The 18,854-nt window shown below is 35.2% G+C and overlaps 1 protein-coding gene across 1 annotated transcript in view; it reads right to left on the bottom strand.

The window, feature by feature from the left end:
- Positions 1–18,854, bottom strand: part of Pat1 (Protein interacting with APP tail-1) — a 265,102-nt gene that overhangs the window by 125,089 nt on the left and 121,159 nt on the right. The window lies entirely within an intron of this gene.

Raw genomic sequence — 18,854 nt, 5'->3', positions numbered from 1 at the left:
AAGACACCTGGATTAGTGCATGAGATATGTTCACCTAGGTTATCTTTGCCATTCAGTGCTGAATCTTTCCAGCTTATTCCCATAACTTTAGAACCCATGGAAAGTGTATATGTAATGACACTGAGGGTAATGTGGTCTTGACTGAGAAAGAGACAAAGAGAATATGTGACAGAAATATACAAGTTAAGGGAATCTTATAGAATAGATTTTGCAGTATTATGGATGGTCATCTCTGGGAGCTGGCTATGGGTGTCATTAGGAAGCATGTGACATATAGATTCCTCTCATAGCATGTAGTGAGTGTGGGATGGGTTAATGTTAGATATGTCATTGCATCTTCAGTAAATGTATTTAAGGAGAGATATGGCATATTTTAGATGAGTTTTCAGATCCCCCTTAAGGTGTATTTATTACTATAATAAGAAAATTAACATGGGTGCAATTGACACCATAAACATATATGCTTAAAATAGGTTTTAAACAAATTCATTAATTGTAATTTTATTTGTTTGATGCTTGTTTGTTTACATCTTTGTGTGTGTGTGTGTGTGTGTGTGTGTGTACATTATTTCTGCCATGATACAGGGAATAGAGCAAAGAAATAACTACACAAAGTGTACTTCATGGTGGAAATATAAATCAGCAGTGTTCTTAATAATATGAGTAGGGATATCAGTCAGTAATTTCTTATGAGATATTGTGTACTGATAAAAGTTTTCTTATGTGGACACTGAGTAAGCTCCCTTATGCATAAAATGTCAAATCCCATGATCTCTGTTGCTATCTTATCACTTCTTCACTCAGGATTTCTGTCCATATTTCACTTTTATCCATAATTTTTGAACAATTTTGATGAACCAGTGTCCTTCCCACTCTCTATAATATTCCTGGTATTTCGTAAATAAGAATAAGAATTTAAAGTCCTTGCATATTGTTCCCTATGAAGAAAACTCAAGCATCTTTATGAAGGGCAAAGAAGCTTTAAGTCTTGTATATATTGATATGATAAATGTTCCTTTAAACAGGCAAAATTAAGAAGAAAATAACAATTAATGTAATATTTTGCTAGTAATTTCAAGTATATATTGTCAGAGCAGGACCAACTTATTAAAACCATTAGAAAGCAATACAAAATTAAGGTTTTATGTACAAGTCATTCAAAAATTCTGCATACTGGTGTTAAATTCTGAATGAAAGGAATTATAATATAGTGTTTCATTCAAGATTTAACATAGTCTGCCATTCCTTGAGCCAAATTTGCTCATCAGACAAATAGTAAATTATTCACTTACTGATATATTCCATAATTATAAAATATTTGTATGTTCTAATAGTTGTTAGTTATTTACCCTGTACTAATTCTTTGTAGAGTATATATATATCCTATGTGAACTGTGCATGGAAACTCGGAACTTAGTCTGTAGTCTGTTTTATATAAACCATTGCCAACAAGGACATAGCCAGTGTAACAGAAATTAAGTGCTGTATGAAATTACGAAGTTATCCACCAGAGTACATTTTGGCGATAGTTATTATGCCGAGCTAACGAAGAGACACGAGGCAGATTTTGGTGCGAAGAAGGAAGGGAGACATGTGCTGTTGAAAAAAAAAAGAAAAATGAAGCGTGAAGGATATAACCAGGTTGAAGGGACAAGGGAGCTCGCTGTTGTTTGACTTACCTTTTCTCGAGCTCTTGTTCGTATCCGGAATTCTATTTCCTCGTCCAGTATTAATGAAGGACAAGAGGTATGACAAGGAAACCTGAAGGATAGCCAATTTAGAGCAAGGAGGCATGTGTTCCCGAGCCAACCAAACTGCTACTAAAAACCAAGGTTCTTTCGTACTAATGTGAGCTGAGAGAGAAAGCTATTAAGAAGCAAAGAAGTGTTTTCGAGAACCAGTGATAATAGGCAAAGTATACTAATTGTTCCGGTAAGGAAATCTTTTCTATGTTTTTGTGAATATACTAAGGGAAGCGCATTGCCATAATAACAGTTCAATTCTGAATGTATGATTTCGTGAAGCTTGTTCCAAGAGAACGTGATAGAAGTTAGTGACTGATTTACTAAGAATTACAGTAATAGATTGATAGGACTTTAGAAATTCCTTAGTGTGTGTATTTAGCAAAGTGTGCTTTATATATCCTGAACAGCTAAACAGAGTCAACATTTGAAGCACAATGAATAGTTAACCTTGTCTAAAAAAAATATTTGTGCTTAAAAGCTTTTAACAATAAGAAGAGTAGAAATCTATATGTTAAAAATCTAATCGTACTCAGTGTACTCTACAGTGAAGTTATTGTCTCAATAAGAACTTGTTTATTTCATGATCATATTATTTATGTTTAGAACTTCTTGGATTAATGTAATTTCATGTGTTAATGTATTAAATGTTTCCATTTGTTTTGAATCTTGTGCTTGCCTGATTTCATTTCATTGCACCGCTCATTTAATAGTTCGAATCTAAGTGGGAACCCTATTTAATGAGAAAGTAATATAAGACTAGAGAACCATGACTGCTGTATAATTTAAGGATAAATGTCTAAGGAGAGTTTCGATTTGAATTAGATTATGTAACATTGTACATGCTGATGATTGATTCCACAACATTGTTCATACAAATGTGAATGCAGAGTGGCACAGTTAAAAATAAATTTTCTTTGTGTTCAAAAGTGGAGTCAGTCAACAGCCAGAACACACAACGGAAAAGAAAGACATCACAACACTGGCATGCATAGTGGAAATCTGTAACAGTTTCCACCTTCTGGTCAGCTAAGCTAGACTCAGTAAAATCATTCTGTGCACATTTCTTTTTGTTTCTGATGTTCTGGTTCCATGAAATAACACTTCAAAACACTTCTTTTAATCAGGGAACCAGGACAAATAGCAAAATGTCAGATACAAGAAAAAATCCCGACTCAACATCAGAGGAGTTCAGGATTGACACTGTCAACGTAAGAAGCAGCAATGGAAAAGAAATGGGACTAGCAGAGGAACCGGATAAAATCCAGGTCAATATAATGGGTGTTACCAAAAGAAAGAAGGCAAAAAACAGATAAGATCTTTCTAAGCAACAAATAAAAGATGTCATATTCAGGCAAAGGAGTAGCTATAGCATTCAACAATAAATATGTGGATAATCTTGAAATCAAGTAAGAGATGTGGGCAAATATCAAAATGAGGAATTTGACAGGGAGACTTATTTGTGCCTATGGTCCAAAAGAAGGTTCTTCTACTAAGGAAGAAGTGAAGGGATTTTTTGAGACATTAGAGAAGGCAGATGACACAATGAAAAAGGAAAAGTTGGTCCTTCTTGGAGATCTAAACAGCAGAATAGGAAATGGTTACTAGACAAAGAAATGTTTTGGGAAAATTTGGAGGGGGGGGAGCTAATAGCAATAGTTAGTAACTGCTGGATTTCTCATGACATGGACTAGTCATTGCTAACACCATGTTCCAACATAAAAATGTGCACAAAATTCACATGAGAGAAGATGCAAGAAATAAGAAAAGTCTCATCAACTAGGTTATTGTTTATAGTGATGCTTTCCCATTGGTTCAGGACAAAAGAGTATACAGAGGATTCAAAATTAGAAGTGATCACCATTTAGTATTGACCACAATAAAAGTTTCATATTGAAAAGAAGAGTGTGTGAGAAACTTTTAAAATGAATCAAAGAGTTGAGAAGCTTTCAGAGGTGAAACGTAGACTCAAATAATGTTTATACATTATTCAAGAAAAAATGAAAGAGTTTAAAAACAAGAACAAAACCTTAGAGTTTCAGCAGTAAACCATGAAGAAAATATTGACTGATTCAGCTAGAGAGGCACGTGGTGAGGCTGTCTGCAAAGATAGAAAAATCAGCACTCCATGGTGTATTCAGAACATTATAAAGGAAGTCAAGGAAAAGAAGAAAGTGTATCAAAAGATCCTGACAAGTAAGTCAGCTTGGGCTCGTAGAGAATACAGAGACAAATATAAGAAAGAAAAGCAGTGTGTTTAAAACTAAATAAACAAAAGTCATGTGAAGACTTGGGTAAGAACATAGAAAATAAATATTAGGAAGGTAGCAAAATGTTCTGGAAGCTATTGAAAATGCTTTGAAATGGTGAAAAGAGTAGCATGAAAGGAATCAGATGTGATGAAAGCAACATGAAACTGAAATAAAGATATACTGTAGATGTCTGAAGTAATTCCTTTGAAAAACTGCTAAATGAAACAAGTGACAGCATTGTGGTAGAAAAACAATCAAAAGCAATAAAATCAGGAATACATATCAATACATTAAGTAGATGACATTCAGCCAGAAATCTCAAATATGGAGTTATATAAGTTTTTACAGTGCTACACTGCATAACATAATCCAGAAGGCTTGGTCAGAGAGTAAAATTCTCGATAACAGAGTGCAGCTCTCATAGTACAATCTATTAAAAAAATAAATAAAACATATATATATATATAATTGAATATGAGAATTATTTCACTATTGAGTGTTCAGACGAATTTCACTATTGAGTGTTCATGGTTAAATTTATTCAGGTATACTTGAAAAACATTTTTAAATTAAGTTTCACAGCTTGGACATGTCACAAAAATTATATAGAATTTATTCAAAAACTCCAATATATTTCATCCGATGTTCCATGGGCGTCATCAGGGAGACAGACCATTAGCTATGTTCAGAAGATGAATCAAAATAATGTCATAAATCATGCATATCTTAGCTCATGTCTTGGTCATAGCTGAAGTTAATGATATTACACTATTAGCATTCAAAAGAACATGTGTAGTAAGTTGCTTAGGTTAAAAAAAACTAAAATAAATAATAAATAAAATAATTATTGAAAACACTTATGAACAATTAATAGTGATCACTTCCCAAAACTTGGATCTCTGCATACAGTCTGATCGGTTTAGAGTCAGACTATTTCTTAGCATTTCACATAGTTCAACAAAAAGATGATCAAATTTGAACTTGCTCAAGAGAAGAAGTTTTGTCTGGTTTCAAAGAACTCTGTGCCTACTGTCAACAGTGTAAGAAGCAAGGCCAGACTTGTTAGATTCCAAAATAAGTCTGGCTTCTTACACTTTCAACAACGAAACATAGACTCAAATAAACATTATTCAAGAAAAAATGAAAGCGTTTAAAAACAAGAACAAAGCCTTTTAGAGTTTCAGCAGTAAACCGTGAAGAAAACATTAACTGATTCAGCCAGAGAGGCATGTGGTGAGGCTGTCTGCAAAGATAGAAAAGTCAGAACTCCATGGTGGACTCAGAACATTAAAGAGGAAGTCATCATCATCATCATCATCAAATTCCTGCCATGTACCCTCAAGGGGTGTACAGGATATGACAGTACTACATGAAAAAATTACATCATTACTAACTTCCTATCTACAATTTTCCTCCAAATCAGTCTGTTACTTGTCAAGACTCCAACATTATCAGATCTTATATTTCTATCGTCTAAGGCACTTTGTACCGTATCAATCCACCTATATCTTGGTCTTCCTCTGGGTCGTTTTCCTGCCAACCTGGCAGAGAACACTTGTTTTGCTGATCTTTCCTCTCCCATTCTATTTAAGTGACCATACCATCTGAGATTAGCTCTGCTAACGCATTCCTGGATGCTGACAATGTCAAGTTCTTTCCTAATATCCTCATTTTTAATATGATATTGCCATTGATGCCATCTGTTCACGCCTCTAATCTTTCTCAGGACTCTCATATCTGCGGTTTTTAGTCTTTGGTCAAGTGTTTTACTTCTGACCCAGCTCTCAGATCCATAAGTTAAAATTGGTTTGAACACAGTCTTGTATACAGCTAATTTAGTGTTCCGACTAATTTCTTTCTTATTCCATATGAATTTATTCAATTGACTTCCCACGATACCAGCTTTGCTGATTCTGTTGTCTATTTCTATATTTAGTTTATCATCTTCAGTAAAAATTGTGCCTAAGTAGCTGAAATGTTTTACTTGTTCCACAGGTTCTCCATTCACAACACAGTTGACATTTTCAATGATTCTGCCTATTTTCATTGTCTTTGTCTTTTTATTGCTGACCTTCATACCATATCTATTACAAAAGAGGAAGTCAAGGAAAAGAAAAAAGATCCTGATATCAAGTACCCTGATCAAGATGACATGAGCAGGGCACTTGATGATAGATACCAGGTAAGGAAAGAGGTGATAACGTAGCCTTTGTTGATGGTGGAAAGGAAGAAAGTTTCCAAGCTGATTTGAAGGAAGTATATAGATTGAATTTAAAGACTCCCTGATATTTGTTCTTAAGTTACTTTAAGGTAGGGTATTGAAATTCTTTTCACATCAGAATGTAGTCTGGTAGAATAAGTATCATAATTATCGCTAATTTTTTGAATAGTAGTTTTGTTGTATCCATTACATATTAGACTGCCGTATTTTGGAGAGACTGACCATTCTGCCTTGATTAGAATTGAAGAACATCAAGACTTACATTTGTGGACCCTCACAAGTCTGGCATTGCTTCTTACACTATTGACACTATGCACAGAGTTCTCTGGAACAAGAAAAAATTTCTTCACTCCAGCAAGTTCAAATTTGATCATCTTTTCCTTGAAACATATGAAATGCTAAGAAATCACACAGTTTTTGCTGAGTGGTTACTTCTTAATAAAATGTTTTTAATAACATTTTTTTAAAATTTTATTATTTTTTTTTTAATCTATGCAACTTACTATAATTGTTCCTTTGAACTCTAATAATGTAATATATATACTTCAGCTGCAACCGAACAAGTAAATATATACACATGATTTATGACTCATTATTTTGATTCATCTTTTGAATGTAGTTAATGGTCTATCTCCCTGATGATGTCCATGTAACGGTGGATGATACTGGAGTTCTTGAATAAATTCTATATAATTTTTGTTATATGTGTAAGCTGTGAAACTTACTTTAATATGTCTGGTGCATATTTTCCATTAAATCTATTAACTTGAGGAAACAGCTGAGAAAAACTGTGGAGAGTAAGCTTGGTGAAGAACAAACTAGATTCAGGCAAATAGAGGCTATCAGGATCAGATTTTCACTTTAAGCATGGGAATAAAACAGGGAGCTGTGTTTAAGTTTTGTAGATCTGGAAAAAGTATATGACAAGGTGCCAAGATAAAAGCTGTTCAAATTGCTGCAGTTATATGGTGTAAGTGAGATATTATATATATGGATAGTGAAATATTATTATTATATGAGATATTATATTTCAAGGAAAAGATGATCGAATTTGAACTTGCTGGAGTGAAGAAGTTATGTCTAGTTCCAGAGAACTCTCATTTTCCTTGTCTCACATAGTCTATTGCAGAGGTGTAATTCAGCAGTTAGAACTGAAGAAGGTACAGGAAAGTGGTTTGCTGTTAAATCAGATGCAAGACAAGGATTTATATTATCTCTACTGTTATTCATCTCCAGTGTTATTCATCATCTATAGGGCTCACATTATGAACTGGCATTAAAATATCCAAATTGGAGATGTTAATCTTAGCTCTTTACTATATGTAAATGATGTTATACTTCTTAATAAATCCAGTATAAGTCTACAGGATTACCTGACAATGCTGAATAACTACTGAAATAAATCTGGTAGAAAAATCAGAAATAAAAAAGACAAACAAAATGAAAATAAACAGAAGCATTGTGAATGGAAAAACCTATAGAACAAGTAAAACATTTAAGCTATTCAGCCACAATTTTTAGTGAAGAAGACAAATTAAACATGAAAGAGAAAGTAAAATTAGCAAAGCTGGTATGGGAGGACGTCAACTGGATAAATTTATAAGGAATAAAAAAGAAATTAGTCAAAACCCTAAACTAGCTGTAAATGAGAAAGTGCTGAAACCAATATTAGCTTAATGATCTGAGAGCTGGGTTAGAAATAAAATACTTGATCAAAGACTGGAGGCAACAGTCATGAGAGTTATGAGAAAGATTAAGAGAATGAACAGATGGCACAAATGGCAGTATCATATTAAAAGTGAAGATATTAGAAAAGGACTTGATATTGTCAGCATTCTGGAATGTGTTAGCAGAGCTAATCTCAGGTGGTCCAGAATGGGAGTAGAAAGGTCAGCATATAAGTGTTCTTTTCCAGAATGGTTGAAAAAAAGACCAAAAGGAAAACCAAGATCTGTGTGGATTGATACAGTAAAAAGTGCATTAGAAGATAGAAATATAAGATCTGATAATACTGGAGTCTTGACAGATAACAGATTAATTTGGAGGAAAATGTTGATGGGAGATTAGTAATGATGTAACTATTTTATGTAGGACTATAATAATATCTTGTACACCCCATGGAGGTACAAAATCAGGAATCTGATTATGAGAAATAACTCATCATGCTTGGTCACAACAATAAGAGGTGAGAGCAGTGCAGTAGAATGATCTTTAACATTTTCTTGATCCTCTTTAGATATCTTAATACCAGTGGAGTAAGGGATGACCTAATTGAAGAGATTCATCACAAACATGTGTACCTAGATATGCTGATAATTTTCCTTATGTATGGACACTTCCAGTAGCTAATACACCTCATTCAGGAATTCTTACAGTAAAGTTACAGTGACTTTTCTTCAGTCACCAGATCTCAATCCCAACGAATAACTTCAAGATGTAGAATGAGATGCTCACAAATGGAATCAACCACTAGGAAATAAATGAAATTGCAAGAATTAATCATGTTTGTCTGGAACAGGATACCTGTGACATATTTTCATGAATTGATGTACATCAAGTCAGTTTTAAAAGATCGTGGTGGTTCAACATGCTATTAATAAACAGTCTGTTTAATGTACTCATGCAGGTCATTAAAAAATAAAATTTTGCAATCACTATTGTTTATCAAAAAGGATTCTGATTAACAAATGGAATAAAAATCTGGTGGATATTTAATAGATGCTATAATGAGATTTCCAATTTTGAAGTCAAGTTAACGTGCAGTGCTTAGAACTACTCTTTTCATGACACCAGGTAGTCACTTCAGCTGTAAATTGATTATCTGAAAGGCATTTACAATCTTACTTGGATAAAAGAACCTTGACTGTGATTAAAGCAGTGCTATATTAGAAATGGAGATATTAAACAAAACTTATCGTTAATACTGAAGACTGAATAAAAGAGTTTTGAGAACTTATAAAAATAAGTTTCAAATCTTGAATTAACACTACAGTATGCATCTGCTGCTAATTTTTTTAACATAATTGACAACTTTATATATATATATATACATATTTTTTTTTAAATTCAAAGATCCATAGTTTTATAACTGTTCAATATAAGACCCATTTACTCAGGATTTTTTGAACTCAAACACTTCCCGCAGATTCTACTAAATAGAATCTGTGGGAAGTTTTCGGTATTGAGACCACATTGTAATGTAAATAAGGAGTTTATTAAAAATAAGCAATTAAAATCCAGAAAGTTTCGTGAGTCGTAAGACTTGCATCATCAGGGTAGTGGTAAATAAGTTTTACACAACAAAAGCTTTTTAACAATTAATTAATGTTAAAAAACGCCGTAATGTTAAAAAATTTTGTTATCCCAGGGCCAACTTCTTTTTGTTTTACAATTTGCTGAAAGTAACATAAAATAATCATATTTTATGATTTTATCATATTTTATCTATTTAATGCAGCTAAATAGATTTGTTAAGTACGAATCACGTGTGCACCATGCAGCCTGAGAAGAATTTTTTTACCGACTGGGCAGAGCGGTGCACACATGATTCTAACTTCACACAAGGTCAAACTTGCATATCGATGACGCGTACAAACAGTTATATGCGTTCAGTGTTTTGTCTGGTGGAATAAATTTGTTATAGTGATAAATAGTTATAAATTGCCCTAATATGGGAGACTATGAAAAAGAGCAACATCATTTAGAAGCCTTGATAAATGAAGTTCTACCTGATGACGAACCATACGAATATTCGTTGGAAAGTTACAAAGTGATCTTAGTTGTGTCTTCAGATTCTGATTCTCTCATTGCTAGAAAGAGAATAAAAGTATCTACAACTGGTAATACCGAAGTTTTCGCTCCTAGTACATTTCAGTTTACTGCTGCTCGTTCTGTAGAACAAACAATTGATGATGTTATATGAAATCTGCATTTAACTAATGATTCTTCCTCAGATGAAATACTTGGAAATGTGAATTCAACTGACCTACAATGGAATGAAATTACAAGTGATAATCTAAAACATTTTCAGTTTGTGGATAATAATTTTGGAATAAAACAAAATTTATTGAAGAAATGCACGATGAACAGCCTATAGACTTCTTTTTTATGTATGTTGATGAAGGACTGCTGGACCTAAGTGCAAGAAACTAACAGATACACTCTTCAAAAACTCAGTAAGACAATATTACCAAAAGCAAGGATAAGAAAGTGGAAAAACACAAATCCCAATGAAATGAAGATATTTTTGGGTCTGCAAATTTGGTTCGGTTTAGTGCAGATGCCAAAATTAGGGTGTTATTGGTCGAATAACGTCCTCTATTCTACAGAAATCAAACAAGTTATGTCAAGGAATCGGTTCGATCTTCTTCTCAGTAACTGGCACTTCACAGACGAGGGTGGAAATACTTCTGAAAGACTTTATAAAATTATACCTCTCATAAATCATAAGAAAAAATTTCCAGAAAATAATGACACCTTCGAGTATTATTTGCGTTGATGAAACTTTAGTTCCTTTCCGAGGTCATCTTGCCTTTCGTCAGTACATCAAGAATAAATGACACAAATTTGGCATAAAACTATTCAAATTGTGCATTGAAGATGGATATACATATGATTTCAAGATATACGGCAGCGAAGAAAAGACCAATACCACTGATTCCAACTTCAATTGTTATGAGACTTTGTGAGAATCTACTTGACCATGGATGCACAATATATGCAGATAATTATTAAACCAGTATTGAATTAGCGCACAAACTTTTGAATAGACAAACACACCTTGTAGGCACTTTAAGAAAAAATCGTAAGGGAATTCCACAGGATGTTACCCAGAAGAAATTGAAAAAGGGTGAAATAATTGGTAAAGTGACACAAGGGTGGTGGTAATAAAACGTTGTGATAAACACGAAGTGCTTATGTTATCAACAAAACATGCAAAGAAAATGAAATCTCTTACAGCAAGAAATGGTAATGAAGTGCAAAAGATGGAAGCTATTATAGACTATAACAAAAGCAAAACTTTTATTGATCTATCTGATTAGGTAAAAGCCTATGCTTCTTGTCTTCAAAGAAGTGTGAAATGGTACCGAAAAACTCGCAGGTGAAATTCTTTTAGGTTCTGCTGTGGTGAACACTTTTATAGTATATAAGCAAGTTACTGATAAAAACATTAGCATCACAGAATTTAGAGAAAAAATCGCAAAAGAGTTATTAGGAATTACACCAAAGGAAAACAATGTCACTTCGACTTCAGACAAGGAAAAACATATTTTAGAAGAGGTTGGTACCAGTAATAGGAGAAGATGTACATTTTGCTACAAAAAGTTAACTGAAGAACATAATAGAAAATATGTAACATCTAAGGCCACGCAAACATGGTGGAAATGTGTTCAGTGCGAAAAATTATATATATAACAATAGAAATTGGCCTGAATCAGGTAAAAATAAAACCCCTATAATAGGCCACCTGTTGTACATGTAGTTGAAATTCTACCACACTAACTATATAAACCTGTTTACCAGGACCCACATTTCCATTACACATAAGCATTTCATTTAGATATGAATCATGGGTGAACTATGTGGCCTGAAAGAAAAATCTTTATGCGAAGCAAATATGATTCACGCAATGCATTGAAAAAATGTAGTGGGAAAAGTATTTGATTCATATGGCGGTCAACGTGTTAAATATATATATATATATATATATATATATATATATGTGAAAATATAAGATAAACCAGAATACCAGTTTATCAATTATATTTAAGTTGTGAAGTTCTGGAGATAGTTTTCGGTATGGAGACCACATGTTTATTAAACGATAAAAAATAAGAGTAAAAAAACCCGACAAGTTTTGTTCGTTGTAAGACTGACATCATCAGGGGTGATGGTGTATAAAGTTGAACATAAAAACCAAATTAAATAGTCAGATATCTTTTTGACTTCACAATGTTCACTAATTGAGAACCCGAATACAATGTATGCTTGTTGGAATAATGCTAGTTGTTGCCACGTTCTGTGGCTCACGAGTGTTATATCCGAGGCAGTTAAATTTTTGATAAAGGCAGAGCAGACTTGATGTAAACTCAAGCCTTGATTTTTATTGCATTGTGTAGGGATTCTAAGCATTTTTGCAACTTCTTTAAATTTTCTTGTGAAACAGTTTTTATCAACATATGACATGTTTGTCTGTTGCCAAAGTAGCTAAGACTGAGTTGTAGGAGCTGTCTTTTATATGTTCAGCCATGAGGATATCTCCTGACCTTCCCATCTGGCCTACGTAACAGATGCCACACGAACAGTGAATCTGATAAATGCCTGTTTTTTTCATGGGATGATGCAAAGGTTTTGGTGGATGTAGGAATCTTGATTTTTTTGTAAAGAAAGAAAAGCCACTTTTATGCTGTACATGCAGAGCAATGTAGCCAATTTGTCTGCGACATTCTTGATGTACAGCAGCATGATTGAGTTCTTGAAATCTTATTTTGATAAGGGAGTTGTAGGAGCTGTATTAAGAATGTTTTTGTCTTGGGTTCAAAACCATTAAGTGTGAGGTTCTCTGTCAAGTAGTGTAATTCTTCATATCGCTTCATCTGTGTGCTAGATATATTGTATGCTTTGTCTCTGAAGGTTTTAATTACACCTATTTTTTTGCAATGGATGGTGATATGTGAGGCAGCATTAAGAAATTTTCCTGTTGTGGTCAGTTTTCTGTATACGGAAAATAACTTTTTTTTTCTTTTTCGTTTATTTACTTTTATAGATATCAAGGAAATGTAATTTTTTATGTTCTTCTAGTTCTAGTAAATTTTATATTTGGATGCAAATTGTTTAGATACGCTTTAAAACCAATCAGTTCGACTACCGTTCCCAGTCAAATGATGAAAATATCATCTACATAATGTAGCCAAACCTTTCGTCTTTTATGATAGTTATGAAAAACATCTAATATGTGCAATTAATTGTTAAAAGGCTTTTGTTGTGTTAAATTTTTAATGTACCACTGATTATGTAAGTCCTACGACACACAAAACCTTTTGGGTTTTAACTGCTTATTTTTAATAAACTCCTTATTTATATTACAATGTGGTCTCAATACCAGCAAGTTTCATGAGTTGTAAGACTTACATCATCAGGGGTAGTGGTACATAAGTTTTACACAACAAAAACCTATTAACAATTAATTACAAATATTAGATGTTTTCACAACTGTTAAATATATATGTGTGTGTGTGAAGATATAAGATAAACCAGAATACTGGTTTATCAATTATATTTAACAGTTGTGAAGTTATCAAAAACATCTAATATGCGCAATTAATTGTTAAAAGGCTTTTGTTGTGTTAAATTTTTTATGTACCACTACCGCTGATATGTAAGTGTTACGACACATGAAACTTGTTGGGTTTAATTGCTTATTTTTAATAAACTCCTTATTTATATTAAAATGTGGTCTCAATACTGAAAACCTTCCTACAGAACTGACTTAACATCGTTCTCACTCTCTTGAGGAAAATAATGGTTTATCAGAAATAAAGAAGCACTTGTATAGAAATCGTAATTTAGTTTTATATCTTATCTTATTTAGTAATGTGAAATTTCATTGTATTATTATTATATAGTTGCTTAGTCTAAAATACTATGTAAATAACTAGCCATTTGCTGGGTGAGAAATAATAACCTAAATGTGAAATGGCCGACTTCTGAGACACGTGGTGAATGTACTAGTATATCTGTTATGTAGCACGGTGCCTCCCCCCCTTCCACCGTGACGCTACGAAAGTTACAAAAGGATTCACGGCGCTAAGTGCAGTGTGACGTAGCGAAAGCATAACATACACATCGATGACGAAAGAGAGAAATGGCGTGGGCTTAAAAGGAGATGTAACACTACGAACTTGGCTTTTAGACGTTTTCCTGCTGCTGTATTCTTGTGCCTAGGAAGTCCGGCTGGTATGGAGCCTCCATATGGGTTTCCTTTGTTCGAGGAAGTTACGACCAAATAACCAAGGGAACCTACCAGTCGGAAAGTCTTTATTACCAGTCGGAAATAAAAGCCCAGCAGATCATGATAGTGGAAAACTACAGAATAATTCCAGTATGAAGTATAGAGGGAAATCGTATAGAAAATCCTGAGGAAGTGTGAAGTAAAGCGGCCATATAAGATAGTTGTCTGACGAAAAAATGAAGTGGCCAAAGTAGCATGCCAGCAAATTGGTAAGGTGAAAACTTTATGTCTACTAACTAATGAATTGAATGAGAAGATTTTAAAGTGTGTGCTAAGAGAGACTCTTTGAACTGTTGCTGATAGATTTAGATGGAAACATAATAGTGTCTCATAAATGTATCTTGAAGGAGAGTGAATTACAAATGTTCTTAATTAGGTCTGAGATATATGTAAAATTTGAATAGGATTGTTAAAGATAATCATGAATGGAATTTGATAAGTATTAAGAGTAAAATTTAATTGATTAGAGTAGAAAATTGAGACCAAGTGACTAAATGTTAGTATTTATGTTTCTCAGATAGAAATTCAGGAAAAGGGATAATTAACTGTATGTAAGAGTGCTAATGCTGTATGTAAAATTTAGTTGAATGATTAACTCAGTGCTTCTAAGTGAAATATATGTATTCTACCTGTAATTAAAATGTTTTGTTTTAATGTGAATGTTGTCTTGCCTGTACTTAGATCCTACTGCACTTGCTCATAAAATATAACGAACCACAAAAGGGCGGGAAATTGTATAATATAAGGTCATGACCGCAAGTTGTAAATTTATAGCAGAGAAGAGTGAATGCTGATTGTGTTCTAACTCCTTGGTCTTACATGTTTAGTATATCCTAGGATTCAGGGTGGCGCAGCGTAAACAAATAAATTTTCTCTGAATTTTGAAAAGGGAGATAGAACCAGTGCTGAGACAAAGAAATAGGCATCAGCCATTTGCATTTCTTTGTCTCGAGGGCTAGGGGTGAGTCTTTCCTATCTTGCTAAGTCATTTCGTCTTATGCAGCCACCGAAGGAGGCAAACTAGCCTCAATAGGCGGCGGTCCCAAGCCCGGATAAATGCGAGGATTGATGTCAGGAAGGGCATCCGGTCGGAAAACTTCAGTGCCAACTCAAACTATGATTATGAGTCAAAGAGAAAATAATATAAGGGCTAGGGCGTACCCCTTAAGCGCGACGCGCAGCCACATCGCCCTACAGCTGCGAGAAGTGGACGAGGGCTACCGCATCGAGGGCGGGTGCAGTTAAAGAAGCGAGCCCAGCAGGTGGAGAGGATGTTGCGAGTGGGAACACTGAATGTTGGAAGCATGACTGGAAGGGGAAGAGAGGTGGTAGACATGATGAGGAAGAGAAAGTTAGATATTTTGTGTGTGCAGGAGACAAGGTGGAAAGGGGGAAAGGCAAAGGAACTGGGAGATGGATATAAATTGTTCTACTCTGGAGCGAATAATGAGGGAAGAAATGGTGTAGGAATTGTGGTGTGTGGCAGAATGAAGGGTGAAGTACTGGACGTGGGTAGAAGGAACGACAGGATCATGCGAATGAAATTGGGTCTTGGAGAAGAGCAGGTGGTCGTATTATGTGTATCTGCCCTGCAAGTTGGTTGTACAGCAGAGGAAAAAGATGAGTTCTGGAACGTGTTAGATGAGGAAATGAGGGAATTGGAAGAAAATGAGATGGTGATTGTTGGAGGAGACTTGAACGGGCACATAGGAACACAGAATAGAGACTGTGAAAGGGTGCATGGTGGCCACGGAGTGGGAATGATGAATCAGGAAGGAGAGAGGGTTGTGGACTTTGCAGTAGCGTTTGATCTGGCAATTGTGAACTCGTTTTTCTTCAAGAGGGAAGAACATTTGATAACATTTAGGAGTGGTAACAACAGCTCACAAATTGACTACATTTTGACTAGAAGAAAACATCTTAAGATTGTGACAAATTGTAAAGTAATTCCAACAGATCAAGTAGCACAACAACACCAACTACTGTGCGCAGACTTTAAAATAAGATCGAAGATAAGAACTTCTGTTTGCCATGGGATGAAGACAATTAAGTGGTTTCGCTTAAAAGAGGAGAGTGTAAGGAATCGTTTCAGGGAGAGAGTGTTAGAGAGGATTTCGGATGGACTGGAAAGTACAAGATTGGTGGAAACATAATTCAAAAGTAATCCTGAGCTGTGCAATCGAGGTGCTTGGTGAGACATCTGGAAAGATTAGAGAGCAGAAGGAGGGTTGGTGGTGGAATAATGATGTACAAGTGGCAGTGACAGCTAAGAGGAAGGCAAAGCAGAAGTGGGATGAGTCAAGAGTGGAAGAGGACAGAGAGGTGTACAAACAGAGAAAGCAAGAAGCCAAGAGAGTTGTGGCACAGGCGAAGACCATGGCATATCAAGATCTGTATGATCAATTAGAAACAAAGGAAGGACAGAGAAAAATTTACCAACTAGCGAAATGTAGAAATAAAGCAGCAAAGGACATCTTACATGTGAGGCAGATCAAAGATGCTGAAGGAAGAGTATTATGGAGGTATGTGGACATAAGAAACAGATGGAAAATATACTTTGAGGGACTTTTGAATGAGGAAAATGCAAGGACTCACAGAGGAGATGGACAGCCTTCTGAGGGGATGGTGCAGAACATCAACAGAATGGAAGTGACGGAGGTCATGAAGATAATGAGGAATGGAAAAGCAGTGGGCCCCGGCAGAATTCCAGTGGAGGCATGGAAGGCACTGGGAGAAGAGGGAATTGACCTGCTGTGGGACCTGTTCATGAAAGTTTGCCAACAGGAAAATATACCCGAGGAATGGAGGGAGAGTATTCTTGTTCCCATCTACAAGGGTAAAGGGGATGCACAAGATTGTAAAAATTACAGAGGAATAAAGTTGATGTCCCACACAATGAAGATCCTAGAAAGGGTTCTTGATGGTAGATTGAGGAAGGAGGTGGAGATTGCAAAGGAACAATTTGGCATCATGCCTGGTAGATCAACAACAGATGCTATCTTTGGGTTACGACAGATGATGGAAAAATATCGAGAGAAACAAAGGGAGCTACATCTGGTATTTATTGATCTGGAGAAAGCATACGATAGAGCGTCAAGGCAAGAAGTCTGGAGGTGTCTGAGGGAGAAGAAGGTGCCGGAGAAATATGTCAGGTTGGCGCGGGAAATGTACAGAAATGTGAAGACAAGTGTTCAGACCTGTTTGGGACAGACAGAAAGTTTTCAAGTAATAGTTAGCTTGCATCAAGGGTCAGCATTAAGTCCGTTTCTGTTTAATATTGTGATGGAGGTGGTAACAGAGGAGGTGAGAGAAGATGCGCCTTGGACAATGTTGTATGCAGATGACATCTTGCTGTGTGTAGATTCAAGAGAAGAAGCGGGAACTAAACTGGAAAGATGGAGAAAAGTACTGGAAGAGAGAGAGGTATGAGACTGAGCAGAAGTAAGACAGAGTATATGTGTTGCGCAGTGGGCGGCGGCAGCCAGGAGACAGATCTGGAGCTGGAAGGAAATGTCATCAGGAAGGTGAGAGACTTTAGATACTTAGGTTCAACAGTGGAAGAAGATGGAGGAGCTGAGAAGGAAGTGGGATGCAGGATACAAGCGGGTTGGAGGAACTGGAGGGAGATGGCTGGAGTGTTATGCGATAAGAGGGTGCCGATCAATCTGAAAGGCAAAATTTATAGGACAGTAGTGAGGCCAGCTATAATATATGCTATAGAAACTGTGCCCTGAGGAAAAATAATATCAGCAGGATGGAAGTAGCAGAGATGAGAATGCTTAGGTGGATGTCCGGTGTGACCAGAAAGGATCTTCTGAGAAATGACTATGTCAGGGGAACAGTGAAAGTTACGAACTTAGGAGCGAAAATACAGGAGGCAAGGTTGAGATGGTTTGGTCATATGATGAGGAGGGAGGACGAATATGTGGGAAGAAGGGTCATGCAGATTGATGTGCAAGGAAGGCAGAAGCATGGGCGGCCAAAGAAGAGATGGAGGAAGCTGGTAGAAGAGGACTTGAAGATGAAGAACTTGGATGTGGTGACAGCCCAAGACAGGAAGGTGTGGAGGAGACTCATTACAAACAGTGATCCCACTTAAGTGGGAGAAGCTGCAGAAGAAGAAGAATATAGTTGTAATAGAGATAAGAAAGGGCACATAAGGATAGGAAATGACACAACACAATTAATTACAAATATTCGATGTTTTTGAAAACTTCACAACTGTTAAATATATATATATATATATATATATATATATATATATATATATATGTATGTATGTGTGTGTGTGTGTGTGAAGATATAAGATAAATCAAAATACTGGTTTATCAATTATATTTAATTGTTGTGAAGTTTTCAAAAACATCTAATATGTGCAATTAATTGTTAAAAGGCTTTTGTTGTGTTAATTTTTTTATGTACCACTACCACTGATAAGTAAGTGTTACGACACATGAAACTTGTTGGGTTTAATTGCTTATTTTTAATAAACTCCTTATTTATATTACAATGTGGTCTCAATACTGAAAACATTCCCACAGAACTGCTTAACTACATATACGCCTAGAAGCCAAATCTTTTCAAATCTTCAGAAAGTATATAAGCCTGTACAATATACAATAATAAGT

Source organism: Typopeltis vanoorti, chromosome 2 (assembly GCF_054136105.1).
Source record: "Typopeltis vanoorti isolate ZY-2024b chromosome 2, IOZ_Tvanoo_1.0, whole genome shotgun sequence".
Lineage (NCBI taxonomy): Eukaryota > Metazoa > Arthropoda > Arachnida > Uropygi > Thelyphonidae > Typopeltis > Typopeltis vanoorti.
The sequence above is the reverse complement of the archived record's forward strand: the minus strand, read 5'-3'. Positions and strand labels throughout refer to the sequence as shown.